The 16,046-nt window shown below is 30.5% G+C and overlaps 1 pseudogene; it reads right to left on the reverse strand.

The window, feature by feature from the left end:
• Positions 1-4,588: 4,588 nt before the first annotated feature.
• LOC137836257 (small nucleolar RNA R71) lies at positions 4,589-4,694 on the reverse strand (annotated as a pseudogene).
• Positions 4,695-16,046: the final 11,352 nt, after the last annotated feature.

A 16,046-nucleotide genomic window follows, 5' to 3' on the forward strand; every position in this document is an offset into this window, starting at 1 on the left:
TCTAAAATCACTTATAAGATTCCTCCAATGGTAAGCCCTTCAGGTCAATTTTGTAGTTTTTCTGTTGAGATAAGTATTTAGGTTTTGTTTATTCCATCTAATATATTATTGAAGCAAACACACAAATCATGTGACTTCACAAGACCATCCAATTAAAAAAAAATTGGTTTACAACAAATTTATTACCAATATTTTGAATTGAAAATCACTTTACAAGTCAAAACTGATTTCACACCATTATGATATGGTATGATAGTTTTGTTTGATAATTCTTATATATCACTACTCATAGAGTAGTGTTATATTGGCTAATAATTTCATCACTACTATATACATATATTCAACAGAAAAATGGATCGAAGTTGGATGTATGAACAACTTGATCCTTCAAGGAGACTTAGCAAACAATTCATTATTGGAGTGAGTGAATTTGTTTCAAAGACAATGGATAAAAATTTTTATACTTTAGAAGGAGGGATAAGGTGTCCTTGCATAAAGTGTGTCTGTGAGAAAATTCTTCCACCATCTCATGTGAGGGCTCATTTGCTACAATATGGTTTTAAACCTAACTACATAGTATGGGTTCAACATGGAGAAGAGAAGTCAAGTGAGGACACGTTGGTTATGCATCCAGTGGCCACGGAAGAATGAAACCTATTGATAACATTGGTTCAATGACCAATATGTGTATGATGCATACATGCAAGAAACAGACATAACAAGTCATTATGGTCACATGGACAACGAAGATGAATATGTAGAAGAGTCACCTAATGCGGAAGCCCAAAGATTTTATGATATGTTAACAGCTGCAAATGAACCGATTTATGATGGTGGCACCGAGTCAAAATTATCAGTAGCCATCAGACTACTAGCAGCTAGAACGAATTGGCATATACCTAAAAAAATGTTTAGACCATTTCATAAAATTGTTAGTTGATGTATCTATATTTTGTTGTATAAGCTTAAATTTAGTAGATAATTGTATATGTATTTATTAATTGGTAACTAATGCTTTTAATAGTGAAATAATTATGTATTGTTACCTATTAATGAAACTGTTAATAAATATTTTTTAAATTGACTATTTTTAATAAATTATTAATATAACATTTTATTATGATTTATTTTCAACATCTTCAACCATATCCTTAAGAATTTATTTTAAAATAAAGTTTCAAAAAAATATATATAATAAAATAAAATAAATACTAAAATAATTTTATATAAAAAATAAAATAAACAAAAATTTAAATAATTTTATATATAAAATAAAAATAAATAAATACAAGAATTTATAATTTTTTAATAAATTATATAATGTAGCCCAATAGGAAAAGGATCCCTGAATTTGCTGTACACTTTGAAAATGAGTATATTTTTTTTTTCAAATTAAAAGTTGTATACTTGTATGGTAAGAATTTAAAATTATTCTTTTATAACAAAATGATATTAAAACTGGTTCAGGTTACAACTAACTTACTTTATCAAAAGTAAAATGGCCATATGGCCATTGTTATTTTTCTTTATTAGTCTTTTTTCGCGTACTTAACTTTTCTTCTTCTGTGTACTCTTCATTGTTCTTCTTCTCTCCTCTTCGTTCCCTTTTACCTTCTCCACCACCTTATTCTTTTAATATTTCTTATCGTTCTCAATTTATAGGCAAAACGTGTAACAGTCCATTATATCTCCTCTTCGAAAAAATCAATGAATCATGGGTAACAACACTGAATTGCGAATCACACGATTCATGTCATGATTTAAATCATAAAACGATACACTTTTTGATATGTATCCACAAAGCTAGATTTTGAAACGAATCACGATTCACATCGCCCGATTCTTACGATTCTAACTACCATGTTGACAATACAATTTCTCTCATACTTTTAGAAGTTTTAAATAAATTTTAATATTTAGAAGTGAAATGTTGGTAATACAATTTAGTTTTAATAAGATGTAAAGGGGTTAATGTAGTTTTGGGTTTTCAAACAATTTTTATCAATTTATTTATTTAAGAGTATTAAAGGATGTATAAGAAAGAATGACGAATAAAGTAAATATATTGATTTGCAGGATAGACTTATTAATAAGTATGTTATTTTCTACATGTTAGTGAAGACTTAAGTCCATGAAAAGTTCAAATTCACATGATCTAGGAGAAGCGAAGCAATGATGGATGAATAAATAATTGCATTTGTAAAAATTAGTGGGATAGTGGGGAATCAATTATAAAGGAAATCAATGAGTTTTTTTTATTTATTTGTGATAATTTTATGGAGTTTTGAGTATTCTTAACACAAATACTCTTAAGTTAATTGATAATTTTTTGAATTGTAATAGATAAGTGTTTAATTTCAGTAATATTTCGTATTAAAATATATATACTTATGAGGATTTATTGCTAATTTACATATAAAATAATCTCTAATTTATGAATTTATACCTTTTTACATTTTTATGACCTTTATTTGAATAAGAGTATTTTATTTCAAATTTGGTGTTAATTGCAGATTTTTAGGGACGATTGAAGATTTGGAATAAAGGAGAATAATTTGAGCTAAAAAGAGAAAGTTGAAAGGTCTCATAATAAAAAAAGATGTAAATAAAGATTGAGCCTTTTTTTTTATGTTTTATCACTTAGCCCATTAGCGCGACACAGCAAGCCACCTAACCCTAGAAAATTAGGATAAATAGGGGGTTAGAGGTTCAACCCTAGGTGCGGGATTGAATTGTAACCCAATTGGGAGAATGAAAGGTGCTAGAAGTATGCGTGGCTAATTCTATCCCTTGGGATTAGGAGTAATCTGCTCAAACTCATGTATTGAGGTGATATCTTATATATTAATATTCAGTTCTGGATATTGGTATTGTTGTTTTACTTTTTAATTTTCCGTGACAAATTGAGAATATTAAATCTGACTGGGAGGTATTTTTAGGGTTTGGACCTAAACAACAATACTTAGCCTATTCGAGTGCTAGGAATAGACTTTAAATGTTAATTGCTATTAACGTCTGAGCTTCGTTCTAAGTTATTCTTATAATTATGCGAGGGATTGATAGTTAGGGAACATTCTTAAGGATTTTATATGCGAGGAATCAATATAAATGATTTTTATACAGGCATCAATTTAAATCAAAGAACTTAATATTGACATGCTAATCAAAATATATGAGAGTGAGATAGATGAAACCTAATCCTATTTTTCCAACTTGAAGCAACCGATTATTTGTCTGTTTTATTATTGATCATCGTCAACCCAACCACTTTCAATACACTTTTAATTGTTTTGTTTTATATTTAGCGATTATTGAACTTGATAATTCATTGTTCCTTATGGGATCGATATTCTTCCTTAGGGGACAATTATTACTTCTGACAAACACGGTGCACTTGCTATAGAAAGTCATCAAGTTTTTGGCGCCGTTATCGGGGAACAGGTTTGATTTGTTGAGTATAATTTCTCTAAATATTGTGAATATTTTAATTGTTTTGATTTCTTTTAATTTTATGTTTATATTATTTACTATTTTTATTTTATTTTAAACAGATTTGTTTTTATTTTATTTGATTTTATTTTAATTTTCTGATTTGCTGCTATTATTTTACTTCTTATTTTGATTTTATTTGTTTCTATTTATTTTGATATTTCTTTTGATTTTGTTTTAATTTTATTATATTTTATTTTAGTTCTTTTTAGGTTTAGTTACGTAGTTTTATTTAGGTTTAGGTAGTTTTTATTTAGTTGTTTTATTTATTTATCATTACTAGTTTTAGTTTTTATTTTTACGTTAGGTAGTATTTTAAGTAAGTTGGTTAGTTTTTTGCGATTATAATTATAATTATAATTTTTTGTTTTAGCTTTATTTTATTATGTTTTTATCTTATCCTTAGTATTTATTTATTATTTTTAAGTACGTTATTTCTTATTTTTATTGTTTTCTTTTATTCTGTTTTTAGTTTTTATTTTATATATTTTTTTCTTTTCTGAATATTTTTGTTTTATTTTCTTAGTGTCATTTTAGAGTTTTGTTTTTGTTTTATTTTATTTTTAAGTTTTAATTTATAGTTTAGGTAGTTATTGATTTTATTTTAGTTAGCAATTTAAATTTCTGTTTATTTTAAAAAGAAATTCAAGAAATAAAATAAAATAAAAATATACTCTATTTTTTTTTTCTTTCCCACTAATATTTTAGGAAAGCAACATGGCAGAAGATCAAGCCAAGAAGACACTTGGAGATTATGTCATGTACCAAGGACCAATGCATTATTCTAGTATCGCAATACCTCTTACCGCTAAGACCTTGAAAATAAATCCCAATTTTCTCACTCTCATAAGTGCCTATCAATTTACAGCAATGGAACATGAGGATCCATATTCACATTTGGATACATTTTATAAATTGGTAGGAACAATGGGTTTTCAATCAGATGATCTTGAAAATGTTTATATGCGCTTGTTTTCTTTTTCAGTGGCAGGAAAGGCTAAGGAATGGCTCAAATCACTTCCAAATCAGAGCCTCACTAGCTGGAAGGATGGAGAGGAAAAAATTTTACAAAGATTTTTTCCAATTTCTCGCTACATCAAAGCAAAGTCTGAAATCTCTATGTTCAGACAAGGAGCAAATGAAGTCTTCTGTGATACATGGGAAAGATTTAAGATGATATTGAGAAAATGCCCAAATCATGGGTTTGAATATATTGCACAACTAAGCATATTCTTGAATGGTCTCAGATATGACATAAAGATGCTCCTAGATGCTGCAGCTGGTGGCACAATGATGGCCCTTGATGTAGAACAAGCGACAATAATTATTGATGCATTGACATCAACTGATTATAAAGCCCAACATGATGGACAAGATCTTCATAATAAAGGGTTGTTAGAAGATGCACTCTTGGCTAAAAATAAGATTCTGACACAGCAGATTGAGCAACTAACTGCACAAATGGCTAAATTGCCCCAACAATTATATGTTGTTCATTCATCTCAAAGCTAGAGTCAGTCAATCAGGTGTGATTTTTGTGGAGGTGTTCATCCTAATGGTCACTGTTTTTATCAACACAATTCACCTGAAGCTGAGGATCCATCCATGCTTGAAAGAATGAGTAAAGTTGAAGACGCCCTGACAAAGATTGTGAGCGCACAGGACAATATTGAGAGCGCAGGACAATAGCATGGCCATGATTAGGAGCATAGAGATCCAGATGGGACAACTGACCAAACAAATTGCACAAATTGCAAAGGAACAAAATGACCAGTTTACAGCCAATAGCCAAACCAATTCAAAAGAGCATTGCGATAATGTAGTGGCTGAAAAAGAAGAAAAATATGAGACAAAGGGGAAGAGAGATGAGAAAGAGAGAAGTGAGGAGGAAAAAATAAAGAGGAAAAGTGAAAATAAGGAGAGAGGAGTTCTTGAAAAAGATTTATCATATAAAAAAAGAGAAGGAAAGAAAATTCTTTGATAAATTGCTCCCTAAAAATTATTTTGCAGGAAATTTGAAGCAAGATTCAACATTTGAAAAATTTCGAAAGAATAGGAGCTATATTGAAGAAAGAAATATAGAGCTGGAGGATAGATACAATGTCATTATTCAAAAAGGCTTGCCTAAAAAATTTAAGGACCCAGGGAGTTTTAACCTTCCCGTGTCTATAGGTGCTTTATTAGTAACCAATGCTTTATTGGATTTGGGAGCAAGCGTAAATATAATTCCTTTGGCAATGATGAAGAAAAAGGTGATTAAATCCACCAAGATGACTTTAAAGTTAGTTGATCAAGTAACCAAGTATCCATATGGTGTGGTTGAAGATGTTCTCGTCAAGGTGGATAAATTCACATTCCCTGTGGATTTTGTTGTGATGGACATGAAAGAAGATGAGGAGGTTCCCTTGATACTTGGAAGACCCTTTATGAAAACTGCCAGAATCATAGTTGATGTCGACAAAGGAGAACTTCAAGTTAGAACTCAAGATGAGGAGGTAACTTTAAATCTTTTTTATGGTCTTCAAAATTTTAATGCAGGGGAAGAATGTGTACAGAAGGATGGATCAAAGAGATATTCCACCTTGAAATAAACAGGCGTCAAGCTAGATGACGTTAAACGAGCGCTTACTGGGAGGCAACCCAGTCCACATTTTAGTTTTATGTTGTTTTATTACCTTTGCTGATTTTATTTAAAATAAAAAAGTAAATAATATAAAAAAAATCCTATATGCCTCCTAATCATTTTGCAGGTTATGTATTTTTTGACCTGGGGACAGGTTCTATTATTCAGGGGGCAGATCCAACAAATGAAGCAAGACTGTAGATAAAGATTTTAACAAAATGTTGGATGACTCTTAAGAAGTGAGGATTGAACAAAAATATGGTTTTATCTCTCTAATTCTCTTTTCTTTTCAGTTATTTGAATTTTTTCTTATTTTATTTATTTTATTTTTCGGTTATTTTGTTTTCTGTTTATTTGCTTATTTGTTCAGTTTGTTTTTATTGCTTATTTTGAATAAATTTCCTGTTTTGTTAGTTTGGTAATTTTAAGTCTTGAATTATCTTTCTTGACTAAATTTCAGTTTTAATTTGTTTGTTTTCTAGTTTTTTTTTTCAAATAAAAAAGAACTAGAATATTAATTTTGAATTGTGGAAAAAAGAATTTGTGTTTAAATATTAAATAGTGAGATGACTTAGACACATGTTAGAAAAGAAAATATGATTGAATCCCTATTCAAATGTAGTTAAAATTATGATACATGAAAATTTAACAGGATGATTGATTAGGACAGATAATGATAAGACAAAAAGGAATTAGACCATTTAAACCAAGTGAGTGTGTGAACTGTGAACCTAAAACAGTTTTTGAGAGTTTTACTGATGAATTGACAGTTGTGGTTGCTTAATTTTTATTTTTGTTGCATCATAAAAGAGCATGAAGATGATTGAGACATTTGTTTGTGTTAATTAGGAGCCAGGGCCAAAAAGCCAACCTTTATATTAGAATTCCATTTTTTTTATATATCCCCTTTGGGCTAAGAAATTTTTTGTTAATATTGCACCTTAACCTTTATTGATATAATTTCCTACCCTTTAGCATGTCTAAGAAAGGAGAACATAGATGCAATACATATAGAAAAGGGAATGGTTGGTTCTGATTGTGAAGGTTAAAAAAAAAGAAAAAGAAACAGAAACAGAAGAAAAAAAAAGAAATATAGAAGAAAAAAAAAGAAATAGAAAAGAAAGATAGAAAAAATTTCATGAAAATCATGAAAAGAAAGAAAATGAGGAAAAAGGTGATATCGAAAGAAAGTGGTAATTAGATAACATATATGTTCTCTATAATTGAATTGTAGGTGTGTTCTTCTTTTTTAAGATGTGCCTTTTGTTATCTAAGAAAAACCAATATTTTTTTGGAAGCCCAGCCTCATTACAAACCTGGAAAAAACCTCAAGATTCATGTTTCGAATATGTTTGTGATTTGAAGATGAAATGAAAAGCAACTGTGATTTGTTATGATTCAGTAAAAATAGAGAGAAACACTTATCCGTGAGCATATGAGAAGATATTCCTTGATGAATTTCATTTATTTGTTTTGATTTGATCCTAGAAATTGAATGTGTCTATATTTTTCTATATTTAAATTTGGAAGCATCATTAGTTTCTAATTTGATCTGTTGTTTAGTGAATTAAGCTGTTTGATATTTAAATTCAAATATATTCATTTACTTTGCTTGAGGACAAGCAAGATTCTAAGTTGGGGAGAGTGATAAGTGTCTAATTTCAGTAATATTTCATATTAAAATATAGGCACTTATGAGGATTTATTGCTAATTTACATATAAAATAATCCCTAATTTATGAATTTATACCTTTTTACATTTTTATGGTCTTTATTTGAATAAGAGTATTTTATTCCCAACTTTGGTGTTCATTGCAGATTTTTAGGGACGATTGAAGATTTGGAATAAAGGAGAATAATTTGAGCTAAAAAGAGAAAGTTGGAAGGTCCTAGAATGGAAAAAGATGTAAAGAAAGATTGAGCCTTTTTTATGTTTTATCACTTAGCCCATTAGCGTGACACAGCAAGCCACCTAACCCTAGAAAATTAGGATAAATAGGGGGCTAGAGGTTCAACCCTAGGTGCGGGATTGAGAGGAAAACACCATAGAGTGAATTGTAACCCAATTGGGAGAATGGAAGGTGCTAGAAGTATGCGTGGCTAATTCTACCCCTTGGGATTGGGAGTAATCTGCTCAAACTCTTATGTATTGAGGTGATATCTTATATATTAATATTCAGTTCTTGATTGATTATTGGTATTGTTGTTTTACTTTTAATTTTCCGTGCCAAATTGAGAATCTTAAATCTGACTGGGAGGTATTTTTAGGGTTTGGACCTAAACAACAATACTTAGCATATTTGAGTGCTAGGAATAGACTTTAAATGTTAATTGCTATTAACGTCTGAGCTTCGTTCTAAGTTATTCTTATAATTATGCGAGGGATCGATAGTTAGGGAACATTCTTAAGGATTTTATATGCGAGGAATCGATATAAATGATTTTTATACGGGCATCAATTTCAATCAAAGAACTTAATATTGACATGCTAATCAAAATATATGAGTGAGATAGATGAAACCTAATCCCTATTTTTCCAACTTGAAGCAACCGATTCTTTGTTTGTTTTCTTATTGATCATCGCCAACCCAACCACTTTCAATACAGTTTTAATTGTTTTGTTTTATATTTAGCGATTATTGAACTTGATAATTCACTGTTCCTTGTGGGATTGATATCCGTCCTTAGGGACAATTATTACTTCTGACAAACGCGGTGCACTTGCCGTAAAAAGTCATCAGTAATCAATCTTAACTGACCCTATTAAAGAATATTTTTTTCTCATGTCACTCTTGACTTAACCAAGTATTCTTTACCAAGTTACTCATGGTTTCCCAAGCTAAATAAGTACTTCGACGAGTGTGCATACTATTTTCATAACACTTTGAGAATGTCTTTTGGTTTACTCTCATGGTTACAACTCTCCCTTCAAATGTTGGTAATTTGATATTTAGATGAATTGAAGACATAACAGCCCCCAATTTATTCAATGAGGGTCATCGAAGGAGAAATGAGGGTCTTCCAAGGAGAAGATTGCATTGGGAGAAATTTTATTTCATGATCACGGAAGGAATTGTCTTAGGCCATAAAATTTCTCATAGAGGGTTTGAGGTATATAAAGCAAAAGTTGAAGTCATTGAGAAGTTACCTCCACCAGTCAACATTAAAGGAATCAGAAGTTTTTTAGAGCATGTTGGATTTTACAGAAGATTTATTAAGGATTTCTCCAAGATTTCAAAGCCCCTATGCAACCTTCTCAATAAGGATACTCATGTTAAATTTGATGATAATTGCTTAGTTGCTTTTAACATTTTGAAAGAAAAACTAATATCTACACCTATCATAACTGTTCCTGATTGAAAACTTAATTTTGAGATAATATGTGATGCTTGTGATTATGCAATAAGAGTACTTTTAGGACAAAGGAAAAAAATAATTTTCCATGTAATACATTATGAAAGTAAAGTTTTAAATGAAACTTTAAGTAATTACACCACAACAGAAAAAGAATTACTTGTTATAGTGTATGCACTTGAAAATTTTTGATCTTATTTGATAGGTTCTAAATTTTTTGTTTTTACTTATCATGCTGCAATTAAATATTTATTAAATATGACACCAATTTTAAAGCTATTGGAGCAATCCCGGAGAATTTGGACTGACATCAAATAAGAGAATTTTTAAAGGATGTCAATCATTATGTGTGGGATGATCCTCATTTGTTTAAAATTGGTGTAGATAATTTGCTGAGAAGATGTGTTTCATTAGATGAAGCCAAGAGAACTATATGGCAATGCCATAATTCAACATATGGAGGACACTTTAATGGGGAAAAGACTGTTAGAATTGTAGGCCTTAAACAAGAGGGGGGTGAATTGTTTATGAAAGATTTTCGCAAACTTTGAAGGTAGAGTGAAAGACAATGGAGAATTAATCAATTAGAAAACTGTTTAGCTAATTAGAAAATTGTTTTTAATATTATTGTAGAAAATCAACTTGTTGTTTTTACGAAACAATCAGTTGTTTTTATCACCAGTTTATAAAAACAAAGTTAAAGCAATTTAAAGAGTGTAAGGATAGAGAGATTCACACAAAATGTTTATACTGATTCACTCTTAACCAAGAGCTACATCCAGTCCTTAGAAACCACTGAGAATTCACTATGCAATCAACCCTAGATTACAAACTACACACACCAAGAGTGATGATCTTGAACCCCTCAAGAACACACACCACTCCTTGGCAAAATCCACACCAAGAATGTTGATCTTGATCCCCTAAAGAACACACGACACTTCTTGGCAACACAAGTACAAAAATAAAATTATCAAGTAAGAAGGGAATACACCTGGGTAAATGACAAGATCAAAGTTCAGAATACAAGACCCAATCTTATTCCACACTTGAGATGATCCAAAACCTCTTTGAAAACTTAAAAACTGTTTTTGATTGATCTCTCTCACTTCACTAATGCATAGGAGCGTAAAACAACCTTTTTATCTTTCAATCAAATGGTTAAAACAGTTAAAACAAAAAATCAAAAGTTGTTGGAATCATTTAAAATAGAAAAACCACTTAACTAAATTCTGTTAAGGTTTTCAGAAAAACAATCAATTGATTTTTGTTTGATAGCAAAGGAAAAGGCAAAGCTTTTCCAAGTCATTTTAAAATCCACTATGTTTCAAACAACCTGTTGATTCAAAATTTCAACCTGTTGAAATTTGTTTGACAGCAAAGGCAAAGACAAAGGTTTTCCAAATCATTTTAAAATCCACTAAGTGTCAAACAACCTGTTGATTCGAAATTTCAACCTGTTGAAATTTCACTTCCTTTTACAAAACCCATATTTTTCAAAAGGTTAAAGATTCAAATGAACTTGGATCATCTTAAGGAGTGAATTAACAAGTTTCAAACAACTGGACAACACACACACAACGACAAGGTCTTCAAGCTTTCCACTTGGATTTGGAGACATCAAAGCATCTTGTTCAACAAAGAAAACTACAAAAAATCTTCAATCAAGTCTTTTTTTTGCCTTTGTTGTTTAAAGATACACATGCTTTAGTATAAAGATGTGACAGGTGTCAAAGATCAGGAACCATTTCTAGAAGACATGAGATGCCATTACAAAATATTCAAGAAATTGAGGTTTTTGATTGTTGGGGCATTCATTTTATAGGGTCTTTGCCATCTTCTTTTTCAAATGAATATATATTATTGGCAGTTGAGTATGTTTCTAGATGGGTGGAAGCAATTCCAACACAACATGCAAATTCCAAGACAGTCATTAAATTTCTTAAAAGGATTTTTTTTTTTTGCAGATTTGACACTCTAAAAGTATTGATAAGTGTTGGTGGATCTCATTTTTGTAATACCCAATTGAAGAAAGTGATAGAGAATTATGGGGTTAGTCATAAGGTGGCATTAGCCTCCCTCCCACAAACAAATAGGTAAGCAGAAGTTTGAAATAGAGAAATAAAGAAAATATTAGAGAAAACGGTGGCTTCATCAAGGAAAGATTGGTCAATCAAGTTTGATGAAGCTCTGTAGGCGTATAAGATTGCATATAAAACTCCTACTGGCCTTTCCCCATTTCACCTGATTTATGGGAAAGCTTGCCATCTTCCGGTGGAATTGAAGTACAAAGCATATTGGGCATTAAAGACACTAAATTTATATGTTAAAGAAGCTGGTGAAAAGAGAAAACTTCAAATCTAGGAACTTGAAAAGAGATTAAATGCATATAGTTCTTCAAAGCTTTATAAAGAACGCACAAAGAAATATCATGACAAGAAGATTGTGGAAAGAAATTTTCACCTTGGTCAATCTGTGCTTTTATTCAATTCTAGATTGAGACTTTTTCCAGGGAAGTTAAAATCTAAATGGTTAGGCCCTTATGTTGTGAAAGAGGTAAATCCTTATGGCACAATAGAGTTAGAAGACCCAAAATCACATTGAAGATGGGTTGTAAATGGTCAAAGAGTAAAACCCTACTTGGGTAATGAACAGGAAAACCTCACTATGGTAATCCTTTTAAACGCCCCTTAAAGACACATGCGTCAAGCTATATGACGTTAAATGAGCGCTTGCTGGGAGGCAACCCAGTAGTTTTTTTGTGATAGAATAGGTTTTCTGTGATTTAAAATGATTTTATGGCCATATCTTTCTTTAAGTAGAGTGAGCTCACTATGACATTCTCGCTCAAGCGATATTTTACTCGCTCAAGCGAGAAAGTTATGCAAATTTGGGTGCTCTCTGAAGTTTGATGATGTCAATTTTGAGTTTCCTGCAGGGAATCTCGCTCAAGCGAGTAAATTCTTGCTCAAGCAATTTTACGTAAAAAAAAAGAGTTTCTTTTAGGGAATCTAGCTTATGCGAGTAAAATTTTCCAAAAAAAATAAAATTCTCAAAGGCAGCCCAATTTCTACATGCCTCTTAATTAGTTTGCAGGTTATGTATTTTTGTCCGGGATGTGTTCTATTATTTAGGGGGCAGATCCAGCAAATGAAGCAAGACTATAGATGAAGATTTTAACAAAGAGCTGGATGACTTTTTAGGAAGAGAGGATTGAGCAAAAATATGGTTTTATCTTTCTAATTCTCATTTCTTTTTAGTTATTTGAATTTTGTTTTATTTTTCTATTTATTTATTATTTTTTGATTATTTTGTTTTCAATTTATTTGTTTAGTTTGTTTTATTTGTTTATTTTTTATTTTGAATAAATTTATTCTTTTGCCTATTTTGTTAGTTTTATGTTTTGAATTATTTTTTTTGAATAAATTTTAATTTGTTTGTTTTCTAGTTTTATTTTCTCAAATAAAAAAAACTAGAATATAAATTTGGAATTGTGGAAAAAAAGAATTTGTGTTTAAATATTAAATAGTGAGATGAATTAGATATAGGTTAGCAAAGAAAATATGATTAAATCTCTATTCAAATATAGTTGAAATTGTGATACATGAAAATTTAACAGGATGATTAATTAGAACAGAAAATGACAAAACAAAAAGGAATGAGACTAATTAAACCAAGTGAGTGTCTGAACCTTGAACAATTTTGAAAGTTTTACTGATGAATTGACCGTTGTGATTGCTTTATTTTTATTTTTTGTTATATCATAAAAAGAGCATGAAGATAATTGAGACATTTGTGTTAATTAGGAAACCAGGGCCAAATAGGCAACCTTTATTTTATTAGAATTCATTTTTTTGTATATTCCCTTTGAGCCAAGATTTTTTGTTATTATTGCACCCTAAACCTTTGATGATATATTTTCCTACCCTTTGACGTGTTTAAGGATGGAGAACATAGATGCAATATACATAGAAAAAGTGAATGATTGGTTTTAATTGTTGAAAGCTCAAATAGTTGAAAATAGGAAAAATCTATTCCTATTGAAGAGAAAAGGAGAAAGAAAAACAAAAAAAGTTTATCTTGAAAATCATGAATAGTAGAAAGAAAATGAGGAAAAGTGTGAAGTCAAAAGAAAATGGTGATTAGATAACACATATGTGTTATATTTGGATTGTAGGCATGTTCTTCTTCTTTAAGATGTGCATTTTGTTATTTGAAAAAACCAATATTTTTTGGAAACCCAACTTTATTACAACCCTGGAAAAGACCTCAAAATTCATGTTTCTAATATGTTTGTGATTTGAACATGAAATGAAAAGCAACTGTGATTTGTTATGATTTAGTGAATATAGAGAGAAACACTTACTTGTGAGCATATGAGAAGAATTTACTTGATGAATTGTCATTTATTTGTTTTGATTTGATCCTGCAAGTTGATTGTGTTAGAATGTATGGCTTTAAACTAGAGGGAGGGTGAATGATTTAAAGAGGGTTTTCACAAACTTTTAAGTCTAGAATGAAATTACTTCGAGAAAACTTGATTAAGAAATTAGTTTGCCAAAAACACAAAGCAATTTAGCACAACACCAGAAAAACAATCGGTTGTTTCGCAGAAACAATCGGTTGTTTATACCAGTTCACAAATATAAACTGAATTTAAAGAGTTCAAGGGATAGAGAGATTGTACACACAGAGTTATACTGGTTCACTCTTAAACCAAGAGCTACATCCAGTCTTCCTAGAAACCACTGAGGAATCCACTAAGCAATCAACCCTAGATTACTTACAACACCACCAAAGAAGAGACCTTAATCCCCTCAAGACACACACTTCCTTTGGCTCAGCACAAACACCACTAAGAATGCTGATCTTGACAACCTCAAGAGCACACAACACTTCTCAGCTCCACGCACAGAGTTTCTTCAAAGTACAAAAGGATTACACTTGTTACAGAAAGATCTGAAATCAATACAAGATGAAAATCCTATCCCACACTCTCTTGATCCAAGCAAACTTCAACTCTTCAAAAGCAAAATCAGTGAAAAACTCAAATATGTTTTTCTTTGATTAAAACTAACTTCTTGTTTGTTACAAAATCTGAACAAACTATTTATTGCATTCAAAGATTGGTCAAAGCATTTAAAACTGAAGCGTATTCAGTTATAAAATCATTTAATGCTCAGTCAAAGCACAAAAGAGTTTTCTGTTATGGTACCAAAACAAACAATCGGTTGAATACTCGAATCAATCGGTTGTTTTGGTTTGACAGCAAGTCCACCATCAAAAACAGTTTTCAACCTTTTTAAAAACACCTAAGTATAAAACAATCGGTTGTTTCGACAAAACAACATGTTGTTTTTCACTTAGTTTGAAAAACACTTTCAATTAAAAGATTTAAGAATGCTTAAGCTTTGGATTCAATCAAGAGTGGATTTACACAGAAAATCTACCTCAGATCCTATTCTAAAACACATAAGCAACAACAAGCACATCCTGCCTTCCATCAACCTTCAAAGGGTTTGGATTCTTCAAAGCTTGAACACACTTGATTCAACAGATTGTATCTATATTTTTCTATATTTGAATTTGGAAGCATCATAAGTTTCTAATTTAATTTGTTGTTTAGTGAATTAAGCTGTTTTGATATTTAAATTCAAATATATTCATTTACTTTGATTAAGGACAAACAAGATTCTAAGTTGGGGAGAGTTGATAAGTGCCTAATTTCAATAATATTTCATATTAAAATATAGGCACTTATGAGTATTAATTTCTAAAATACATATAAAATAATCCCTAATTTATGAATTTATATATTTTTACATATTTTATAATCTTTATAAGAATAAAAGCATTTTATTCCCAAATTTGGTGTTAATTTCAGGTTTATAGGGAAGAATGGAGATGATTGGACTAAAAAGGAATAATATAAGCTACAAGGAAAAAGTTGGAAGGCCTAGGAACGCACAAAAAGCCTAACTCAGCAGCAGAGCAAATCGCTTAAGCGAGAAAAATTGACGCCTTTCTCGCTTGAGCGAGAAAGCGCTAGAAACATTGGGCCATTTTATGTTTTAATCAACAAGCCCTTCAGCGCGACACAGGAAGTCACCTAACCCTAGCAAATTAGGTTAAATAGAGGGTTTGAGGCTCAACCTTGAGATGTCAAATTGAGAGGAAAACATCATTGAGTGACTTGTAATCCAATTGGAAGAATAGGAGGTGTAGGAAACATTAGAGGAGGCAGTCGTCAATGAGAAACACTATGAATCTTCTTTTCATGTCATTCTTGCGTGTAATAGTCACCATGAGTGGCTAATTCTACCATTTGGGATTGAGAGTGATTTGAACTCTTATGTATTAAGGTAATATTTAAATATAGTATAATATTTTGTTCTTGATTGATTATTGGTATTGTTGTTTTGTTTCTAATTCTTGATCTAGAATCTTAAATCCATCTGGAAAGTATTTTTTATGGTTCTGACCTAAACAACAATAATTAACATATTTGAGTTTTAGGAATAGAATTGAAATGTTAATTGTTATCTACGTTTGAACTTGAATTCTAAGTTATTTTTATGTA

This window comes from Phaseolus vulgaris, chromosome 5, assembly GCF_000499845.2.
Source record: "Phaseolus vulgaris cultivar G19833 chromosome 5, P. vulgaris v2.0, whole genome shotgun sequence".
NCBI lineage: Eukaryota > Viridiplantae > Streptophyta > Magnoliopsida > Fabales > Fabaceae > Phaseolus > Phaseolus vulgaris.